Raw genomic sequence first — 17701 nt, forward strand, 5'->3', positions numbered from 1 at the left:
GAGTTGCACGGGTAATTAGACACACAATGATTTTTTGATCTAAGACAATTTGACTTTAATGGGACATGTGTGGCTAAATGGCCATGCAACTCTTTGAAAATGTAGTAGCTGGGTTGCAACAGGTCATAGTGACCCTGGTGAATGCAGCAATGCACCTCAAAAACAATATTGGAGGTGAAATTGCTGGCCCAGGAAACCCACTTATTGACCTGAAATTCAAAAGCCAGGAAGCAACAGTGAAGCTATTTTTCACTCTCTCAAGCATTGCAAAAGGAGACTTCATTTCTTTAGGATAAAAAGTATAGAATTAGATTTTGTCATATGCCTTTTGGGAGCCCCAAGACAACTTTGCACCCTCCCAATTCTGGGCTGCCGTTGGGGCTGAAGTAGCCCCCAGCAGCATGTATGTAGCACTGCATTCCTCCTACCACCCTCCTGGCTCTGCACCCAGCGTGCTGCTCATGGCAGGCCTAATGAGTGGGCCTGTGGTTGGGGAGTTCTCCCCTGGCTGGCTGTATGCACTTGCGTGTGTGATACAGACTCTTAAGGATCTAGATAAAAAATAATAAATAATGGGACAACTCCTGCAATCCTTCCTTCGTTTTTCAGGCAAAAGTCCCACTGACTTTGCCTGAGGTAGGCCTGAGTAAGGGTAGAGTAAGAACTTCAGGATCAGTGAACAGGATCAGTAATGATGAATTACAGCTGTGTATGGAGGCCAAGTAGATGTGAAACTGAAGTAAAAACTGTAGGGATGTTAGCCCTGGTGACTGACCAAAGTTATGCCATTCTGCTTGCCTACAATTCCCTTTATTTCAAATGGCCAAAGGATTCTGCACTTTCTATCATAAAATGGTTGTGTAGTGTTGCTACACATTGTTAAACAGCTGCTGTGTTTTTCTCTAGAAGTAATATACAATAATACTTAGTTCTGATATAGTGCTTTTTATCCATAGATCTTAATGTGGTTTACAAAGGAAGGTAAGTATAATTAACCTCATTTTACAGGTGGGGAAACTGGAACAGAGAGATGAATTGACTTGCCTAAGGGTACACAACAGCGGTAGAGCTGGGATTGTGAACAGAACCCAAGGTCTCCTGACTAGGGTTCAGGATGCTAGGTGTGAGGTTCTGAACAAACTACTTTGTAATCACTTTGTAAATCTCTTTGGAATTCTTCTGGATGAAAGTCACTAAGTTATTATAATTTGTGTTCATTTATTTAGGACAATTTTTGAATCTTAATTAAAATAAATACATAAATAAATATTAGCTGCCATGAGTCTTAGCTGGAAAACTAAGTTGCAGTTCTGTGAGCCTTGTACGGAGAGTTTGTTTAAATGAAATTGGTTCAAGCCAGCCTGGGGAACAATGGGAGTTATACTAGCCCCTCGATGGCATGGGCCTAGAAGAGAAGATGGATGCACGGTAGGAGCAGGAAGGGATGGCAAAAGTACCCTAGATACTATGGTCTCCCCTGGAGAAACAGTTATGGACCTGGGCAAGTCCATACCCAATTAAGCCTCAAGCAATATTACAAGGCTTCTCACAAACATTCTGTTTTTTGGAGAGGGGTTGAATGGACTTGAACTTTGCAGAGATTTTTGTGTTCAAAATTGGCTTCAGATTCAGTATATATTCAATTGTTATTATAAACTAGGTTCAATATCATGACAATTTCAAATGGACCTGAAGCAGCCCACAGCTTTCACTCTTCATCATCAACAGTACAAATGCTACAAGCTTTGATGTAGATGCTGGAGTAGCTCCTTCAGATGTTTCATTACACCTTGCATAGTTGAAGAGGGGGAGTACATTTATTTTTGTTTTGTATGAGCGTCTCCAGTTTTGAGAGCTCATTCTTGATCTTCTCCTGTTTGCTGTACAGGATGCAGATCAGGTGGTTCCTCAGTTTCTTTGAGAGTGTGTGGCACAATCTCTCACCATAGTCAGTGTAGTATGTCGACTGCAATGGATTTTTTACCTTCAGTCCATTTGGTATGATGTCCATCTGTTTGCACTTGGAGAGGAAGATGATGTCTGTCTGTATCTGTGCGAGTTTTTTCATGAAGTTGATGGATTTCCACTTCATACGGCTAAATTCAGTGCCTTGCATGGTGCCAAGTATCAGAGGGGTAGCCATGCTAGTCTGTAGCCACAAAAACAACATCAGAGGACCTAACCATATCAGCCCCACACCATCAGGGGCTCATTCACCTGCACATCTACTAATGTGATATATATGCCATCATGTGCCAGCAATGCCCTTCTGCCATGTACATTAGCCAAACTGGACAGTCTCTACATAAAAGAATAAATGGACACAAATCAGACACCAGGAATGGTAACCTACAAAAGCCAGTAGGAGAACACTTCAATCTCCCTGGACATTTAATAACAGATTTACAAGTAGCCATCCTTCAACAAAAAAACTTCAAAAACAGACTTCAAAGAGAAACTGCAGAGCTACAATTCATTTGCAAATTTAACACCATTAATTTGGGCTTGAATAGGGCCTGGGAGTGGCTGGCTCACTACAAAAGCAATTTTCCCTCTCTTGGTATTGACATCTCCTGATCAATTATTGGGAGTGAACCACATCCACCCTGACTGAATTGACCTTGTCAACACTGGTTCTCCACTTGTAAGGTAGACCAACACGGCTACTCCTCTGATACATAGATATACCAGACAGCAGCATTGGCCCATTATCTATTAATCAGAGGATGCTCTATCTCCCAACACGTCTTTTGTCTCTCCATTGATTTGAGAGTGTTTTTACAGTCCTTGTTACCTGCCACAAGTAATTTTAGACAATCTTCTCTTTATGTGCATCTTAACTGGCAAAGTTCTCCATATGGTTTTAAGAAACCTGGAGATTAAACCCTAATCTGCTGGGGAATAGAGTGTTTGCTAAGCAAACAACATTGTTTTTTTAAAGGAAAGTATACCTACTGCTCTCTCTCCTGGCATTCTATGGAAAACATTTAAAGTTGTCAAAAGGGGGCATCCTTGCTTTTTCAGACAAATGAAAAATAGGCCATAAAATAAATTGTTACATTTAGAGTTATATTCACTTAGATAACCATTATAAATTGCCTGAGTGGACAGAGTCTTTAGCCAATGCAAATAGAACAGATGGAATATCAAATATCAAAATTGGTTCACAGACTAATCTAATTTCTCCTTTTGTGGACTTTATCTATCTGACCTGATGTAAGGTTTATCCAGAGTGCATCAATTAATGAAAAAGTTTATCGGTTTGGTTACCAATTTGCATTCATCCATACCAGTTTGATGGCTTCATTGTAATGTGTGCAGGTTTGCCTAGTGATCCAGCCTTTTGCTGCCTAGAGAGAAGAGGCAGGAGAAAGACCCAGGAAGAACATTCTGGGGGCCACTATCAGCTGTATGAATTGTCATCACCTCCTGTTGCCACTGCATGGTAGCTATACATAAGAAGTCTGAGTCTGGTGTAATCTCAATGACTTCACTGCGGCCACACCTTATTTACGGGAGTCAGAACACAAGTAGGATCAAGGTATTCGTACTATTTTTTATTCTAGCTAGAGAAGAAAATACTGACGAGATATTGCCCATATAAGTAGATCATGTAATCATATATATGTAAAATTATTCATATGTGTAGCCATTAGTATTGTGGGTGGAGTATGAGTATATGATCTGTATTTCTCCTTTAAAAGCTTATCTGAGATCATATAGTTTCATCTTGCATGTGTGTCTTCATTTTTCTCTCCCTCACCTAGGGGTTCACCTCATTCAGCTAAAATGTGTTAAAACTATGACTTTCCCTGTCTACACTTGGATTTTAAAATGTTACCATTGTGTTTAAAAAAAAAATCCACTTTTATTCCAACCCAGATTCTGTTATTTTACACATTTGATTAAGTGCAGTGGAACATGAAGTTTGGTAAGAAAAGCAACAGAAGTTGTAAGGTGTAACTTTTCATTGGGTTACGCTATATTCACTTTGCACAGCTGTAAATAGTCACCCAAGTTGCAAGGCTGTAGAGAATCAGGCCCAAGGGATTAAAACTTGAAAAAGGAGTTGAGTCAAAATGAGAAAGAAAAACAAAACAAAGGATTATAAAAAATGAAAACCTGAAAATATAATAGGGAAAGCCAATAAGTATAATCTATCCAGACCAGTAGCTAGAATAGAATTGAAATAAAACACAGACAAATGAAAAGGAATTATAGTTAAGATAACCAATTTTTTTTTAAATGAGTAGATGAAAAATGTACTGTGGCATATGTATGTATGTTTACTGTAGGAAATGCAGAGGTGAGACAGATAGGGCTCTTCCATGGCTCGGAGCATGAGCATATACATGCTAGGATGCTGCCCTAAAGACCTCCTTTTTTCCACCTAATGTGATCATTTTCAGGATTACTGACTGCTGCATTAAAAAAAAAAAAATCCTCCTCCATTTCATGGCTGTTTTGTACTTCCTTTCACCAGATGGTGCTCCTTCAGGTTGACTGCAGCAGGATATAAATACAAAGATTGCCAGTTTGTTTTGGGTCAGATGATGCCCAGGTGTGTGGTTTTACTTCAGTACGAATCAGTGGGTGTCTCAAGACAAATGATAATTCATTGCACTGAGTTTTTTAAAATATGAATCTGTCTTCGGTAGCAATTGAAAAAATAACACTCAAAAAATTTCATATTGAGAATACATTTACTGGCATATACTGTTAAGATATTTAATAATATAAAGGCCATAAGCTGGTTTTTTTGTTTGCTTTTTTTTGCATTGTGAAAGGGACATATTTTGAGACAGATATGTATGGTTGCTGCACAGAACTGGATCAGATTAAATGCTTCAATTGATTCAATCAGAGAGCTCCTTTATTGCACAGCTACTTTTTGTGAGTCTCCGGTCCTTTTTGCTAGTACCCTAAGCTAGACATCACTTCCACAGTTTGCACATTTGGCTAGTTAGGGCTCAGTTCTACTAGGTGCTGAGCCCTGATCCAATAAAGCATTTGTGTGTACTTACCTATAAGCAAATAAGTAGACTTCAGTGGAACAACTAAAGGAGAGGCATAGCTCAGTGGTTTGAGCATTGGCCTGCTAAACCCAGGGTTGTGAGTTCAATCCTCCAGGGGGCCACTTAGGGATCTGGGGCAAAATTAGTACTTGGTCCTGCTAGTGAAGGCAGAGGGGGCTGGACTCAATGACCTTTCAAGGTCCCTTTCAGTTCTAGGAGATAGGATATCTCCATTAAAAAAAAAAAAAAACACTTGTGTGCTTAAAGGTAAGCATGTATTTAAATTAGGGTTACCATAGTTAACAAATAAAAAAAGAGGACCCCATTGCCCTAACTCCGCCCCCTCTTCCCTCCCACTCCCAGCTACGCGAAAAGGGCTGCCCGAGCGCTACCGGCTTGACGGTTTGCCGGGCAGCCCCCAGACCCTGCACCCCCGGCTGGTGCTTCCCCAGCGCAGCTGGAGCCCGGGAGGGAAAGCACCCAGCCAGGGGGCAGAGCTCCGGAGGCCGGAGGCTCTGCTCCTCCCCTGACTCTTCGGCTCTGTTTAAGAGCCGAGCGCTACGGGCTTCGGGCAGCCCCCATGCCTCCGGACCCTGCGGCGCCGGAGCCCGGGAGGGGAAGTGCCCGGCCGACGGCTGGGGTCCGGGGGCAAGGGGGCTGCCTGAAGCCCATAGCGCACGGGCAGCTCGGCTCTTAAACAGAGCCAAAGAGTCAGGGGAGGAGCAGAACAGCTGCGGGAGGGGAAGTGCCCGGACGGCATTTTCCCGGACATGTTCAGCTTTTTGGCAATTCCCCCCGGATGGGGGTTTGATTGCCGAAAAGCCGGACATGTCCGGGAAGAAATGGACGTATGGTAACCCTAAAAATGCTAAGTCTAAATGACTACACAAGGAACAAGGCAGAGGGGAATGAGGCCTCAGGTGTAAATTTGGCTGAAAGATCTTTAGTCTGTTCTTGAAATTAACCTAGGTTTCTCCACTTATGGCAAACTGCAGTTTCACAAGTCTTCGTTCATTTTCTCTAAACCGTCACTTCCCTCTGTCTGTGTTATACTCTTGTATGCAGTGTAGTTGAAGCCATGTCGATCCCAGGATATTAGAGAGACACACACTTTTCTGTGGCGCCATGATCTATTGGTGATTTTAGCTGCTGTTTTATCACTTTTCTTATCACTGAAGTTCATGGTGTGATTCTGTTCTATAAGTGATAGTGAGTTTGAAACAGTACAGCTGTCTCTCTGTAATTGTTTTATTGAGCTGTAGCTGGCATTACTGAGATGCCTTGGATTGCTTGAATTTACCATTGACTATGGAGTTCCTGGATGTACTGCTAACTCATCACTGTGAGGCAGCACAAATGACCATGGCTTTCCACTTACTTCCAGTTTAGATTTTGTGATGATTGGTCTTATCCACAGCTCACTGATGTCAAAGGAAAGACTCTCATTGATGTCCCTGGGCTTTGGATCAGGTCCTAAATGAAGATCCCTTTGTCTACATAGTTAGGTGTCTAACAACCTCATGAGCATGCACAAACCTAGGTGTTCACAAATACTTAGATGCCCAAAAATGATAAGAGATCCACTTCTTGGACACTACAGTGCAAATAAGCGATGGTCATATAAACACCACCCTATACCGGAAACCTCCTGACCATATACTCACCCACATGCCTCCAGCTTTCATCCAGACCACATCACATGATCCATTGTCTACAGCCAAGCCCAAAGATACAACCGCATTTGCTCCAATCCCTCAGACAGAGACAAACACCTACAGGAGCTCTATCAAGCGTTCTTAAAACGACAGCACCCACCTGAGGAAGTGAAGAAACAGATTGACAGAGACAGAAGGGTACCCAGAAGTCACCTACTACAGGACAGGCCTGACGAAGAAAGTAACAGAACACTACTAGCCATCACCTACAGCCCCAACTAAAACCTCTCCAGTGCATCATCAAGTATCTACAAACTATCCTGAAGGACAATCCCTCTCTCTCACAGACCTTGGAAGACAGGCCAATCCTCGCTTACAGACAGGCCCCCAACCTGAAGCAAATGCTCACCAGCAACTACACACCACACAACAGAAACACTAACCCAGGAACCAATCCCTGCAACAAACTCCGTCGCCAACTCTGTCCACATATATATTCAAGGGACACCATCATAGGACCTAACCACATCAGCCACACCATCAGGGGCTCATTCACCTGCACATCTACCAATGTGATATATGCCATCATGTGCCACCAATGTCCCTCTGCCATGTACATTGGCCAAACTGGACAGTCTCTACGCAAAAGAATAAATGGACACAAATCAGACATCAAGAATTGTAACATTCAAAAACCAGTAGGAGAGCACTTCAGTCTCCCTGGACACTCAATAACAGACTTAAAAGTGGCCATTCTTTAACAAAAAAAACTTCAAAAACAGACTTCAACGAGAATCTGCAGAACTAAAATTAATTTGCAAACTTGACACCATCAAATTTGGCATAAATAACGACTGGGAGTGGCTCGGTCACTACAAAAAGTAATGTTCCTTCTGTTCATACTCATACATTCTTGTCACTGTTGGGAATGTGCCACATCCTCCCTGATTGACTTGGCCTTGTTAGCACTACAAAAAGTAATTTTCCCTCTGTTGATATTCAGCCCTTCTTGTCAACTGTTGGGAATGGCATTTAATCTGATCCAGTCCTGGGCAGCAACCATACATATCTGTCTCAAAATATGTCCATTTCACATCCTCCCTGATTGAACTGGCCTCGTTAGCACTGACCCCACACTTGGTAAGGCAAATCCCATCTTTTCATGTGCTGTATATTTATATCTGCCTACTGTATTTTTCACTCCATGCAGCTGATGAAGTGGGTTTTAGCCCACGAAAGCTTATGCCCAAATAAATATTTTAGTCTCTAAGGTGCCACAAGGACTCCTCACTGTTTTTGCTGATACAGACTAACACGGCTACCTCTGTGAAGTAAGTTTAGAAGCAGGCCTGAGATCATTTGAAAACTTGTCACTTAAGGACTTAAATTATCAACTCCAGCCACAGGATGATTTGGAGCTAAGGATTGTATAAAGTTAACTGCTTCTGAGAGGGGAAATTTCAGAAGTATTTTAAGGCCTGATACGGAGAGATATCAAATGCCTCCTGCAAACTGCTGAGCCCTCTCAACCCACACTGACTTCACATATTTGGGGCCATAAGTATTTGTTTGCTTAGGAAGTTTGGATTTGCGTATGCAGATTAGGGTGACAAGATGTCCTGATTTTATAGGGACAGTTCTGATATTTGGGGCTTTTTCTTATACAGGTGCCTATTACCACACCCCCACCACCATTCCAATTTTTCACACTTGCTGTCAGGACACTCTACTGCAGACCAGGTAATTAGAAATCTAACTACCAATTACTGTGCACATTTGCAGTGGTCTCCCTGACAATTTTCATGAATATAAGAAAAATGATTGCCATAGACTCTCCGAATTAATTATTTATTATCGCCAAATCTAAACAGGAAATATGTGAAAACCATGGTTGTCTGTGCAGCAGCACTGCATCAAATAAGCAGTACATCCAGGAAGTCTACAATCAATGGTAAATTCACGCAATCCAAGCCATCTCGGTAATGCCAGCTACAGCTCCACAAAACATTGTAACTGCAGAGAGCTTGTTTCAAGCTCACTATAGAGCAGCATTATGAGCTTCTGTGATACGAACATTGATACAAGAGTAACTGAAACCTCCATTGGTTCCCCACACTACTGAAAAGTCTGTTACAACAAGGGAATAACCCATACAGATAGAAGTGACCCTTTAAAAAGAATTAACCCGGATTTGTGAAACTGCAGTGAGATAAGGAGCCATAAATGATCCGATGCTGTACTATTGTACCAAAGTGAGGTGCTGCGTGCGTCCTGTGAAAGGCTGAGCATCCCCAACTCCTTTACCTTGATGGAAGTGGAGGGAGCTCAGTGCCTCAGAGCACTGGCCCCTTTGCTTACACTTTGTAGCCAGTCTTCAGGGCAAGGATTGTGTCTCTTCTATGTTTGTACAGCGCACAGCACAATGGGGCCTTAATCCTGACTGAGACCCTTGGGTGCTATTGTAACCCACACACCTCCTGGGTGTGGTGTTCTGTCCCATCTAGTGACACTGAGACCACTTAGAGAGAGAGAGGTAAAATGAGTCTGCTCTACAGCCTTAGCTAACAGGCAGTTGGCTTTTAGCTCAGGCTGTAGAGGCTCATGCACTAAGCTCCAGAGATCCCAAATTCAATCCCGCCTGCCGCTGCCGGTGTTACACTATCACGATACTAATAATGACTATAATAAGGATGTGCCGCGTGCTTGTAGAGAACAGCGGAACTGTGAAGAAAACTCAGCATACAAATCTTCATTAACAATTTCCTACTTTAATTTCAGCCAGCAATGAACTTTGCCATGCTAAGTTTGGCTGTTCAACAATACTTGAGGTCTCAAAAAATGATTCAATGGGCCTGGTTTTCATGTATATTAATGGACGTGCAAGCAGTGAAAAGGGTGACTGCTAGAGTGATGTAAAGATGCCTTAGAGTTAAAGAGAATCTGGCCCAGGAGTTTTGCTATTCTATTCCAAGACAGTGTAGAACTTTATTGCCAGGCTACGCTTCAATTTAGCAGTAAACATCCCTGAGGTCTATTGGTCTCTATTTAAAACACATGATCTTGTGGACCACAAAATCTTGGACTATCAAGAACATTCAGAGAAAGACAGAAGCGAGCAGTGTATATCAGTCTTGAAGTCTATGGAGTTACACTAGAAGTGAATGTGAATTTAGCTTATTATTTTGTCCATAATGAAACTGAAGACAGTTAGTATTTCAAGTCAGAGATGGGCCTGAATCGAAACTCTAATTTGACACCTATGAACTTTTGGGACATTCAAAGATGAGTCAAAATTTCCTAACTAGCCCCAGATCAAAATCCTGAATTGAAACATTTCAAAATGATGGGAAAATTTGGATCTAGATCTGAACTTCTTGGCTCAGACTCATCTCTATTTTCAAGTAACATTATGTGGAATATTAATCTGGAGTAACTAATGTGTAAAAAAAAATAAAAATAAGAAAATAGCAAATGAAACAGTGAAGTCTTTTTTGTGGAGAGAGCAGGTGGGTGGCAAGGAAGGGAAAAGCAGAGTGGAATGATAAATAATGTGCTACTCTCCTGTAGGAGACCGTCCTTTTATTCCTGAGTCTTACAGTGTCAAAAAGATGTCTTACTGATTTAACTTTCTGTGCAGAAGAACACGCAACAGTTACTTAGTAAGTGCTTTTATAGGGATTCTCACCCACACCTTATAATAAACTGAGCTCCAAGATAGGATATCTTTTGTGCTTTTACAGAGCTTAGATGATAACTGTGAAAAATTATCTGGTGAAGGTTAGCAAACTGTACCCTTGGCCATTTTCTCATGACCCTAGCATGATAAAGTTTATTATCTTGGATCATGGTGCATCGTCAAATAACAGGTTTGCTTGTCTGGCCAACAAGAAGTAATTGAGGATGACCTGAACAAAATAGGTCAGCCTTGAAAGAATAAATGTTTCTTTTATTTTTATTCCTGGATCCTTCTGTATGTGTGATTCTGTTTAAAGGCAATGGGAAACACATCATAATACAAGGACAGTCCTGTTGTAATTCCACTGAAATACACAAAATCACAATTTTAGACTGTACAATCCAGTGCAATTTTTACAGTTTTTTAAATCTACATTTTTATTCCTGGATCTTCATGAATTTAAACAAGCAATTTCACAGCCTCCTGTAAATTGGAATTAGGAAATCCGCAACAGCTGTAACTGTTTAATACTGGAAATTATGCTGACCTTAGGTTATGTGTCCTCAAGCCATGTGTTTTTTTAGGTACAAGGCCAAAGTATGGAGCAGGAAAATTACCACTCTCTCCAGGAGCCCTCAGCTCCTGCCCACTTTCCTGCAACAGTGATTCCACCAGCCACTCCCAGATCATGTGCTGAGATATGTAAGTAATTGCTAAACCAGTAGACTCCTCTCTGGTTTAAACTAACCACATTCTTTCTTTTAGGATCTCGGACAGCAATATCTGTGCAGACATATCCCTACAGCTGAGTCCCCTGATGTTGATCAATACCCACTGACTCCTTGATTAACTCAGTAGTTCTCCAGTACTTAAATAACGTAATCCTCAGGAAGAGTTTTATCTTACCACTTTAAAGTTCTATTTCTCTATCAAAATAGTCCCAAAGAAAATATTGTAGCAAGACAAAAACTGTAAGACAAGATATATTACACCCATTCCTTTTCAGAATAATGTTTTACTAGAAAGAGGAAGAAGAATAAAAAAGTTATTTTGGCTACATGCAAAGACTTACTAAGGCTCCTGTAGAGAAAAGGAGACTAATAATGGTGCCAGAAAGCATAAAAGATAAGTGTGTTATCTGGAAAAAACGGTGGGTATGTTACTGAACTGGCTAGTGGCTAGTACAGTCTTTAAAATACTAAGTGGTAAATTAAGACAAGACCCTTGGATTCTGGGTCCTGCGGACAAAGGGGCTCGGCTCACTGGTGTATTGAAGGCAGACCAGCAGGTGGTGATAAAGCACATGGCTGACTGCAACTATACTCTGTTCATTTTAGGCTGTCCTCAGGAATTGGGTAACAGGTTTGGTCTGGATCATTTGAAGGGAAAATCAGGAACTCAGGAGCATGAGGATGACACAAATTCATATGGGAGCTGGGAGGAAGAGAATCTGGAGTGAGAAAAGGAAAGATGGGAGGAAAACTCGCTTTAAATGGAGTGAAGGAAAAGAGATGAAAGGTGTTTTGGTGGAACCAGTTTCATTCAGTCTTGAAACATCATGAAGCATAAGGGACTAAAAGTTCTGAAGGCCTGAGAGTCATAAAGTGAAACCTGAGATCCAGGCACATCTGTGCAGTCATTTGGGTACCTACTTTTGTATGTGCAAATGTCACAACTGTATGCACAAATCAGGCATAAATATGTGCACAAATAGGTTTAAAGTAATTTCACATGCAAATGACCAATTTGCATACACTACTGCAGTAAATGCACTCAAAAATTACACATGGGCCTTGCCTTATGGCACTAGTTCCCAAACTGTAGTCTGTAGATGCCAATGGTCTGCAGAAGAGACCATGGAGAGCTGACTGGTTATATGCAGCTGCCTTCTTCTTTTTGTTTCCAGATGCTAGCTTTGTATCCAAGACAGCTACAAATACATTAAGTACTTTTCTAATGTTACTTCTCCCTCAGAACAATTGCCAGAGGGATGTTATGCAGTTGTGATTGGGATGGGAGGTGGTCTGCGCCATTGTGAATGGGAGGGGAGGTGATCCTCAAGGCACTCTCTCTATTAAGAAGTGGGCCACATTGTGACTATGTCTACACTTATGGCAGCGTGTAGAGTACTGACACTACATTCCCCACTAGCACAGGTATAAATAGCAGGGTAAGTGGTGAGGCATGACTTAGGTGAGTAAAGTAAAGACACTCCAGAACCTTACGGTATGTACCCTACACAGTTCTCTATATGCCCAAGCAGTGCCTCCCTCGTCTACCCTGCTGTTGTTAGCAGTGTAGTGTCCTGCTGTTTCCCCCCAGCCACTGCAGAGAGAGGCTTTGGCAGGGGGAAGCAGCTGGGAAAGGCTCCAGCAACAGGGCTGCCTCCCCTCTGCCAGAGCCTTTCACTGCTGTGTGTAGATACACATTGCAGTGTGGATGCACCCTGCTTTACATGTATCCTACAGCCACCGCCAATGTAAACAAGCATACAGTGAGCCTGTGAGCACTCTTGCTTTATGACAATTAGGTTTTGAATGCTTCTCTAATATATCTGATGGACATACACTTACTGATGTCTGAAGAGGGGACTTTGGGAGTAATGGGGCCGGGTCCGGGTGTCTTCGGAATTCCTACAGCGAGTCACAGCACAGGAGTAGCTACTGAGCAAAGTTTTATTCCAGTCCCCCAAAGGGGTTAACTCCCAACATCTGCACTTGGTTCTACAGGGATCACTATGACAGTCCCATGAGACGAAAGCAGACTGAGTTCAGAGTCTCCCACCCTCAGTGCCCTTTGGCCCGGTGGGGAGGCCCATACCCAGAGCAGAGTCTGATCCCTCTTAAAGCACTTTCTTAGTGAGGCCTTGTTCTAAGCCCTGCCCTCCACACACTCCCTTTGGAACAGGGTGGGCATTTTTTCTTCCCCCCATGAGACTCCTTGCTCCCCTTGCTAAGGGTGGAGTGCACACAGCCCCAGACGGAGACAATTTTGTGATAACGTATGGACAGCCAAAGGAAAGCTAGCTATCAAGAACCCTGCGTTTTAAAAAAGTATGTTTTATTAAGCTGTACCAGAAGGTTTGATTTCTACAGTTGGACCCTTGCTAGAAGAGCTGGATTCCTTGCGGTCAGAAATGCATTTAGAAACCATGTTTTAGATACATGTAATTCATGCTGACTGAAAAATAAAGCTTTACATTAATCAAGTCTATCTGCAGAGTAGGTGCGGGGCAGTCAGTGCTTGAAATATATGCTTTAGAGAGCTATACTGCAGACACATTGCAGCAGCGATCAATCAAGAGAAAAAATTAGTTCAAAGGCAGGTTTCACTGTAATCCTAGAAAACAATGAGCATTCGTGTGCAAACAGGCGCCCCAAAATCATGTATTTCTAAATGCTGGGAGGAGGGGCGGCGGACAATAAGATCAGCACTTGGAGTTTAAGAGTAGGATACTTGCCAAAAAAAAAAAAAAGATTTGAAGGGTTGTGTAAATGAAAAGACTTTAAGCTAAAATATATTTTTCAAGTTAGACGTAGTGTAACTGTGGTGGCACAGCTTAGATGAGATTGGAGTTCAATATGCATAAAACAGGAGTAAAGGAGTGAAATGAGCTGGAAAAATGAGGAACGCTGGAATAAGTGTAGGAACAAAATGCTTCTCCTTCACATGAAGTGCCTGAACTCTTTGGTACAGGCTTTGTGTAAATATGTTAAGGGCAAATGTAGCAATTATATTATTAGAGGAATTATAAATCAAGAATCCAAAATAAGGGAAGGACTTAAATATATGGGAGGAGTGAAAATATTTGTACACTAGCATCAAACTTTTGCAAAGTGTACATCAGAGTGTTTGGAAAAATATTTATTATTTGCTGGAGAAAATGTGTGATGGGGATAGTTTAACTAAGCACATATTCTGTGTTAGTTGTAAATGAGCATCAGAGTTAATTTTGATTTTTATTAGCCTTTTTGTGTTCTGTTGGTTTCTCCTTATTGGAAGACCATAGGCTATGTTCAGCCCTGGGTAATCCCAGCTAGTAGCACTTTTTTCCTTTTGAACATCCTGCTACTAGATGTAATTTGGTGGCCGTGAAACAGTGCTCTTATTAACACAGGATCTGGTTCCCCTCTGCAACCTTTCCTGCACATCCCTTTTTACCATGTACTTAAACATGCAATTCTTCACACCTGCACTGGGCAGGATCAAAGCCTATATGTGTATTTTATTACCATGCTGCTGAGATAAAGAACTAGAGTTGTTGCTTCATGAACTGCTCTAGTTACCAAATAGCTTGAGGTCCTCAGCCTCTCAGATGATTTTCTATATGTGAATTCTTATCTATCGAAGGCTTGACTTTCCAGGATGCTACTGTCCATTGAAATTAATGATCTTAAGCTCACAGGAAACTCTCAGGAATGACTAGAGATAAATATCAGATAGGGTTAATATATTGTACTTAGAAACTTTGTCAATTATACACATTTCAGGCACATTACAGATGAAAATTTTTTGATGGAATGGTTTTCCGTCAGAAAATGCAGTTAGTCAAAATAAAAATTGTCATAGGTATGTGCCGATTTCAATGACATTTTTGATGGGAGAAAGTCAAAATAAATCCTTTTGACTTTCTTGTTTCATTTTGATAAGGTAAAAATATTTAATTTAAACTTTATCATTTTGATTCATTTCATTTTGACTTTAATATTATAGTAAAATGTTAATGGTAACATATTGCAGGTTTATATTTAATATAATACAATATAACATGTGTAATATTTTATATTATATTGTTTCAACCTTCTAAAAACAAAACATTTGACGTTATTGAAACAAAACAATCCGACATTATTGAAAGGAAACATTTCAGTAGTTTCAAATCTAAATTTTTTTCAGAATTTTCATTTTTCAGGAAATTTTGGCTTTTTATTCCGATTTGGAGCAAAAACAAATTGTGAAAAGTTGGACGATCCTGCAGAATGGACATTCCAGTTTCCAACATGTGCTCTAAGGCATATGTCATTCTTGCAGAGTGAAAAATGAAGCCTGACATTGATTAAATCTGTCAACAGAGAAGGTGATGATGAGTCCTTACAAGTCAGATAGGGAGGAGGGACTCAAGTGACTAGCTGGCCAATAGGAGGCAATGTGATGTCTCTAGTGAACAGGAAAAGTGATTTGGAAGGACAGCGAGAAGGCACTGTATGAGCAGGTGACTGGAGGCAGTGGCCTGGAAGCTCAGTTGCAGAGATGAGGCCAGGTTACAGAGCCTGATAGGTAGTAGCTGGGTAAGCCTGGGGGCAGATGGAGCAGTTGCTGTAAGACTGGGGAAGTGACCACGAGCTGGGTGCAATACTCAGAAAGAGGAAAGGAACTCAGTGGAATTAGATGAACAGTCCTGTGATGGGGTGGAATAGGTCCACCACGAGATGGTTTTATGTAGAGCTAGGCTGAGGGAAGGCAGCCCAGCTGCTGCAAGTAGGACATGTTAGGTCAAACAGTCAAAACCTATGGAGAAGTCAGGTGGCAACGGCTGAGGGGAAAGGGTCAGCATCTTGGGTACCAGAACCGAGGGACAATGTAATTTGATGCAGGGATATCATATTGGGATACTGCCTGGCTAGAGGGGTTTATTTAGAAGCTACTGCACCTAAGGGCCTGATCTTGCTCCCATTAAAGTCAATGGAAAACTTCTATTGTCTTCAGTGGGAGTCAGACTGGACCCCTAGGATTTTGGTTTAAATTCACAGTTTGTGACAGCTGATGCAACTGCACTGACATCAAGGGAGTAGAGGGAATTTATGCCAGTGGTGAATTTGGTCCTTTGCACCTAGATTATTTGCACCTTTTCTTTACTGCTAGTCGTAGTAAAGCCCCTTTTCTTATTATTAGCTGTTTGTGTGTTTACTGCAAACCCACCAGTGTCTGGAGTCTATAAGGCCTAGAGTCTGGAGTGTCATCTATGTTTGCCTCTGAACTTGAGGCACATATATCATGCTGTATGTGAAAGAGGTTGAGGGAAAGGGTGTATCATCCCACTCATGGTGATCTCCAAAGAGGGGGGGTCTTACTGCCCATCCAGGACCTGTTTCCAGAGCATGGCTGTGAGAACATCTAAAGCTGGGTCATAAAACTGCAAACTTGCACGTGCAGCATTGCCACTTGTGCAATCTAACAGCAGCAGAATCTGGTCTATTTCTAAGATCACAACAAAACATAAATGGTTTGTATTCCCATTTGTTTGGGAAACTAAATGACAGTAGCAGTTTTCAACAGAATGCCTATATGAGTAGAACTTTATGAAGTACCAGATACATACGGCTCACTGGTGAGGGAGATCTTTCTGCCCAAACATACCCATTGTGTATTCCAGCTTGGAAGCTGTTAACGATTTAGAGGTAAATTATCTCAATTTCTGTGTGTATTTCACATTAGCATTTATCCCTGTGCAAAAAGTTGAGAATGTGAGGTAGAACAACATTTTCTGATAAATAAAGTAAAAGAATGACAGCACCAGGAAGACCATAGCAAGCCTGTACTTAGGGCGGACTCCTGTTCTAGTGAAGTCAATGGGATTTCTGCCTTTACTTCAGTGGGGCAAGAATTTGCTCCGTAATACAGAGTATATAAAACAGCTCAGTACATCTCTCATACTAGAGCGACAGATGAAGAAAAAGTCTAGACGATAGCTACTGATTTGGCCATTTGAGGGCTAAGGCAAAAAGACAGGGGAGTAAATGAAGGGACCTATAAAAGAGCTAGCAGTCTCCCAGAAAATCATATAGCTCACCATCACACTGAATTGTTACAGTATTGCAACAATGTCACCTGACTACCTTACAAAAGACCATTGAGAAAAGGTGCTCGTGTGCACTCAGATGCCCAGTTTCCTATGGTAGTGGTTTGCTTTTCAGTGGAAGTTAAATCTCACAGGCTCTGTTGGAGCCCTTAGGCTTCAAGTGGGAATGGCTTCCAGAAGAGTGTACCTTGTGGCATGAGTTAGACAAATTAATGTAGTTTTTAAAGATATTTTATGGTTAAGTTTAAGATGAAGACTCAACTTCTTAGAAAATATGCTAGGTGTATGTTAGATCTTCTCACTCCTGCAGTGTTTTTGTGGTAATAATAATATGATATAGCAATTTTCATCCATAGACCCAAAACGTCTTTACAAAGGAGGTCAGATGGGGAAACTGAGGCCTGGACCAATGACATGACTTGACCAAGGTCACTGGCAGAGCTGGGAATTGAACCTAGCTCTCAGGCTAGTGCTTTAGCCAATTGGCCACATTGCCTTGCAGCAGTAATAGTAACGGGAGTAATGGTACTAGGAGTAATTGAACTGAAATAAAATG

At 41.5% G+C, this 17701-nt stretch overlaps 1 long non-coding RNA gene across 1 annotated transcript in view; it reads left to right on the forward strand.

Annotated features, from left to right (window-relative positions):
* Positions 1-3373: 3373 nt before the first annotated feature.
* The window catches only part of LOC117875586, a 74866-nt gene continuing 60538 nt past the window's right edge, over positions 3374-17701 (forward strand). Inside the window, exons 1-2 of the long non-coding RNA XR_004645293.1 lie at positions 3374-3541; positions 10931-11048. This is a non-coding gene — a long non-coding RNA (uncharacterized LOC117875586). The remainder of the gene's footprint in view (positions 3542-10930; positions 11049-17701) is intronic.

The sequence above is a fragment of the Trachemys scripta genome, chromosome 3 (genome assembly GCF_013100865.1).
Source record: "Trachemys scripta elegans isolate TJP31775 chromosome 3, CAS_Tse_1.0, whole genome shotgun sequence".
Taxonomy (NCBI): Eukaryota; Metazoa; Chordata; order Testudines; family Emydidae; genus Trachemys; species Trachemys scripta.